General features: G+C 26.9%; 1 long non-coding RNA gene across 1 annotated transcript; it reads right to left on the bottom strand.

Moving 5' to 3' along the window:
• Nucleotides 1–4,710: 4,710 nt before the first annotated feature.
• On the bottom strand, nt 4,711–6,759 carry LOC148202207 (uncharacterized). Its single transcript, XR_015784615.1, has 3 exons — nt 5,891–6,759; nt 5,435–5,477; nt 4,711–5,007 (listed from the first exon to the last, which is right to left on the bottom strand). It is a non-coding gene; the product is annotated as an uncharacterized LOC148202207 (long non-coding RNA).

The following is a 6,759-nucleotide window of genomic DNA, read 5'->3' as shown; positions in this document are numbered from 1 at the left end:
CAATAAATAGAATATTTTTCTGTAACAAACGCACTTTCGTAATTAACTAAAATGTAACATCTACATTACATTTATTATTGAAAATAATATTTTACATTAATTCTCATACTAAATACTTTATATTTAATTTAGAAACTAAATACAATTTTCAATAGTGATTAAAAGCCAAAAAGAAACATATTTAGTTTTTTTTATTCTCTTTTAAGATACATTATCAATGGACTTATTATTATTATTATTATTCATCTGTAAAGCATAAAAAGACAATATTTTTATGTTTTCTATAACATAAATATTGACAAACCTACCTATTAGATAAGGCTATTTATGTTAGAGCTACTGTGCACTAAATTATAGACCTACAATACGGATGCAAATAGGTTGAGTCCCATGACGAGCTTTTGACCAAACTTCATTCGTTAAATTACAGTTGTCAACATGTACCAAAATATACGAATTAATTTTATGTAACACGAGTTTAAGTTAAATTGAGTTTAAAAAAATTATATTTTTTTTATGTAAATTAAATTTAAATTCAAGTTATATGGGTTGAACTCATGATAGACTAGGTTCTACCAATCTATCTATTTAATTTTATTTTATTAAATTTTAATTTTATAAAAAAATATTTATTATTTTGTTTTTGTTTGAAAAAATTATTTAAATTTCTTATTTTCAAAATTAATTAAACACACATTTAGTGAAATTTGTTTAGATTTAAATTATAAAAAGTTTGTAATTTTTTTATTAAAAAAATTATAATTAAGTGATCCAGTGAGTCAACTCGTTTACCCATTAATCCGTGGTAGGTCGAATCGGATTCGAATTTTTCTATCTGACTAATAAATGAGCCGGATTGGGTTGACTCATTAAATGATTAAATGACCAATCCGTGATGGATCGGGTGGCCATTTTGACAGCTCTAGATTAAATATTGATTTGCCATATAAATAAGTTAAAAATTATTCTAAACGCATATTAATTCATAACAAAACTTTAATTATGACACTTAAACCTATGTAGAATCAACAAATTAGTGGTACTGAACTTTCCCTTTAAATAAAATGTGAAGTTCAAGTTGTTTATAAAAAGAACAGGTGAAGGATATTATCATAATTTGAAAAAGAGAAACTATTGAGTTAAATATAATATACTATTATCAAACACCTTTTAAAATTTTGAAATTCTATACATTTAATAACATACTTGAAAATTTTCAACTCATTTATCTTTATATAGTCCAGTATTTGCTACTTTTATACCATTCAATTTATTAGCTTACTTAAACCTAAATTAGATAATATATTCACAAAATTATATTTAAGTTTTTAAGAAATAAACTTAAACTTAATTTATATATTATAAATTTATTTGAATGCAATGATATGATAAATCTAATAAATGATAAATAAAAAATATTATTAGGATACTGGTAACATCTTAAAGAAAACATGAATTGAAGTAATAGAAACTAACTCAATTTATGTAGAATTGGGATGTTTTAATAAGAAGTGGTTTGATGTATGCAATTATGTTTTAAGTGGAAGTTGAAGTTTAGAATAGACAACAATTTTGATTTGAGTATTGTTGTTCTTTAGACGAAGGAACGAAATTTACTTTGACAATATTATGGCAACGTTCTTTGCTTAAGTCATGGACTTAAAAGTTTGAATAGATGAGTGATCACTTAAGTAATAAAAATTTAGTTTCTAGTAGTTTGTAGCATTAGCATGAAAAGTCATTAAGCTTCAAATTTGAAATGACATAGGTTATCACAGTATAACACTACTCATAACACAAACAAAATAAAATCAGAGTTCTTCTCTAGAAAGAAGAAACTCAAGCAAGTAAGTCTTGTTTAGGTGTCATGTATTAATAAAAGTATTGTAGTTAATCTTAAATCAAATTAAGCGTTTAATTTTTATTAATTAATTATAATTTATATGGTTTTGTAATGAATAAAGAGTTATGATTACGATATAAGAATAAAAATGTTAACGTGAAATATTAAATGGTCATTTGTAACGTCTCGACTATTATAAAAATATTTTTTATTGGATTAAAAATTAAAATTAATTTGTTTGTGCAACCGGATTTTATTAAAGAAAATCATTTATCATAACATAATATTAATATATATATATATATATATATATATATATATATATATATACTTAAAAACATATATTTTGTAAAATATTAAAAAGTCTACATTACAATAAAGGACTATTTATATATATTTAATAGAATTAAATATGTTTTTAATTCTTAAATTACATGAAATTATAATTCATTATCTCTCAAACTTTGATATATTTAATTCACAAACTTTAAAAATAACTGATATAGTTCTTCTAAATCAATTACGTTAATTATATTTATTAATTTTTAAAGTTTAGGAACTAAAATGTATCAAAATTCAAGAAGGGTGAATTTCAATTTCGCTTATAAATTCAGGAACTAAAAATATATTTAATCCTATTAATATCTCTTACATTGTGTTCACATTGAGGGAATGTACTCTTTACGCGTTTTTAATAGCGACGATTTGAAGTGAATTTTGTGTTTACATGGAGAGAAATGCTCAGAACGATTTGAAGGGAATTGCAAGATGATGCACTTTTCAATCACCTGCGAATGTGGTGAGATTTGGAGGATCCAAATTAAAAAGTCTAAACTACCCTTCTATCTCAATATAATTTCACTTGCATTCTTGGTACGTTAATATAATCGATTCTAACGAATAAAGAATCGATTCCAATTCGATGGTAAATTAAGAAAGTTGTAGAGATTCTTGAGGCTTTTGAGGCTGCTTCACGCAATCATTGCACAGAGAAGATGAAGAAGAAAGTAGTTGATGAAGAACAAGAGTGTTTGAAGCTCGAGAAGATGAAGAATATGAAACTGTATGCGATTCCACCCATATGATAAAGAATAAGGGAAGTTGTATTTGGTTCCCATTGCTTCGTATTTGGTTTCCCCATTGTTGAGAAGAGGCGTATTTGATTCCGAAGGTGTGTATTCTGTTCCCAACGTTGTGGTCCCCATGTTGGACGGTGTATTCGGTTCCAGAGTGTGGGTGTATTCGGTTCCCTTGAAGGAATTTGCTTGGAAGCTTCATCTTTATGGTGCCATCCTGTTTTACGAAGGTGGAGGTTGCAAGGTTGGTGGTATGAGAAGGGTTGGGAGATGATGATGGGTGATCGGAGAGCTGACGGAGTGGCGTGAGAGGATTGGGATATGGAGATGGTTTTTTGCTATTTTATTACAGACAAACCACTAGAATCACTTTCCTATTCTTTTCCCCTTTCATTTTATCAACCTGGGAATGGCAAACTATCAATTTCATGAGATTTTGAAAACCATTTTCCTTTAAATTCTATTTTCTAAAAGAATTTTAAATTTATAATCAGTTTTAAGTTTCTACTATATTATTAGTTTCTAAGATCCTTAAACTGTTTTAAATTTTTGGTTATATGATACTGATACTAAATTATAATTTTTTTACATTTTTAAAATTAATTTTAATAATTACTGTTAATTTTTTATTCTTTATAAACATTTTTACAATTAAATATAACATTAACAATTATCATTTTATATTACTTTAATAACTATGAGCATTTTGGTAATCTTTAATTTCTACCAATTAAACAAATTTTTTTATCTATCACATCAATCAAATCATACCCTAATTCTCACAAATTTTACTTCTAAATTCACTCTCAGTTACCTCCAAATCCACTCAAATAGACAACAAAAATTTATCTTCAAATCCTTAAATCCGACACTCTCCCCAAATCATCTCCTCCAAGTGAACAAAGCCTTAAGGATATTAATATAAATTCTTCATGAGTCAATATTCTAAAAAATATCTTCCAAAATTTATCTAAACAACTCATACCAAGAAAGTTCTTCTTCTTATACAATAGCTACATATGAAAGAAAAATGTTAAATGGAGTAAAGTCTTTGTAAGATGTAATTATCAATCTTAATAAACTTAACATTCTTTACAAATAATGGGGTGACCTAGGACTTGACTTATAATAAAATTTAATTTCATTTTATCATACATAAGATCTATATTCCACTTTCTATGGTCCATTATGAATATCAAAATTTATTTTAAGAAATGATTAGGTAGTTGGTCATTTTCCATAAAAATATTAGTATAATCATAATTACTTCTTTGATGATTTTGAGCAGGTACTTAGATAATTTTTAGTTTGACCTATTAATATCCTAATTCAGAGTATTATTTTGAATTATTCAAATATTCACTTACTTGCATAAACCTACCATCACTACAAGAAAAATCACTATTACATACCGCCAAAATCCGTATATAACATCAAAAATCTGTATATAAAATGATTTTACATACGAATTATATACGGACAAAAATCCGTATATAAAATAGGCGTAGCTAAGTTACATACGGAAAAATCCGTATATAAATTACATACGGATAAATCCGTATGTAATTTACATACGGATATTATATACGGATAAATCCGTATGTAATTACATACAGTATGTACATATGTATCTATTGTTTATAACATATTTAATTAGATTGGTTTTTTCTGATAGTTATATAATTAATATTAAAATTTTTACACATTAAAACTTCTCATAAAATTTTAAATAATTACTACCAAATTATAAATGTTAAGAATTTATAATATATAATTGTGTTGAAAATCAAATAATTAAAACATGAAAATTTTATTTGAATACTCTATAAAGAGAGTTCAAAGAAATAAATACAACTACTTAATATTAATATCTCATAACACTCAAATTTAACTTTTACAATAATTTAAATCTAAAACAAACAGGTCCTTGTATAACATAGAGTTGAATATTAACTTAAACTATAATTTACACCTAAAACAAAATCAAGTCCTGACTTAGAAAGAAACTCCAAAGTAATTGCTGATAGCTCTACAAATGTTGCACATATAATTATTGGGTGGAAGACCTTTTTCAAGTTTGATGGCAATCTGAAAACAAAGGAATAAGAAAAGGCATAATTATAGTTAGTTCTAATAAAATGCAAATACAATGTTGCATGACAATATAACATTTTTGGTCCATCTAAATGAGCCATCAAAGCAATCAGCCATAGAGGTTGCTAATGCTGTGAAGAATCAAGCCAAAGAACTTGAGTAGGCATTATCTTTCTATAATAGGTACATTATCTGAATATTCTTGCTTTGAGAAAACCTTAACCGTAACACCCTAAAGAAACATGAATATATTTTTGTCTGATGCACAAAGTAAATTTCAATTGAACACTTTAAAAAAGGACTTTAAATGATAGTAATTTGAATTGCAACATAACCAATAGTGTAATGTATACAAAAAACTTAAACATGTTAAGGAAGATGAAATTTAAAACAGAAATTACATGAAGAGGAAAGAGCATACCAATCCATACTACAAAGCATGATATACACAGTTCCACAAGATCCTGCAAACCAACAATACAAAGCTAAATAAAAAACACTCAAGTTGATATAGCATGCCAATGGACAATAACTACTTTTCACATCAAATTAAGGTGATGGGCCTAATAAAGAAGCAAACAAATTTCAAAAGTACAGAGTAATCACCCTTACTTTTATACTAGTAATCACCCAATTTTGACCCAATCTCTTTTTTCTTTTCCTCTTTGCCAAATTACACTCCACATTAACTCTCAAACCAAACCAACAAAATGATTCAATCTCTTTTTTCTTTTCCTCTCTGCCAATACAAACTTAATATAAATTATGCCAATGACATAATCATAACACCACCTGCAGTTCCAATTTTAAATTATATACGTCATGTAATGTAACTTAAAAAAAAATTACATAACCAAAAAACAGAACCAAGAATTACCACTTGACAACTTCCTCATATAAGCAACCTAAATACTTTACAGCCCAATAAGATCAATATAGCTTAAGCAAAAACGTATTCCATCCTTGGACATTTAAACAGGACAGTCAAGAACATCCACACCATTTGAAATAGCCTTCTCATATGCTAAGTCAGTACAAGAAGGATTAGTCTCCACTTGCTCCATATCTTGGAATAACCAAAGTGTTAACTGAAACATGAACAAAATGAATGTATGTGGTTCACAATGATGTAATCTCCACTAGCATAAAGGTATTATGAAATGAATTTACCATGAATACACTAAAGAACAAGATGAATACATAATTATAGAAGCATAAAAGCACATAATCATAAAAGCAAAAGAGCATTGATTTTAACACACTTTTCCTTGGAGTATTGAGGCCTATGTGAGCAAAGCAGTCTACACAAAGAAGAATAGAAATCAGTAATCATTTAAGGGGCGAAATTTTATACTCACGCCTATATGTACTCTAAAACATTGGAGGAGATAACTTGCCTCGGAAACACTTTTTCAACTACATGTCGGGGTATATAGTTGAATCTATAATGATTGAAACATATATTTTCAAAGTTATTAAAGTTCAAACTTCATTATCTTGACGTCATTAGTAAGGATCAACTTATCAAAGTTGAAACGATAAATTAAAAGACAACATATCTAAAATTGTTTCTTTATCTGATAACATATGATTAGTTTCTGGACTAAATGATCATGATCTATTGGGCTATTGGACATAGTAAATTCCATACAAAAGAATAAGAAAGTATACCACAAACATTTTTTCACAAGTATATTATAGCCTCCAATGGATGAGAAGGAAAGCTCAACCTATTTAATCCTTGGA

Source organism: Vigna umbellata, chromosome 3 (genome assembly GCF_029865625.1).
Source record: "Vigna umbellata cultivar VRB3 chromosome 3, Vumbellata_1.0, whole genome shotgun sequence".
NCBI lineage: Eukaryota > Viridiplantae > Streptophyta > Magnoliopsida > Fabales > Fabaceae > Vigna > Vigna umbellata.
Note: the sequence above shows the minus strand (reverse complement) of the source record. Positions and strands in the feature narration are given on the sequence as shown.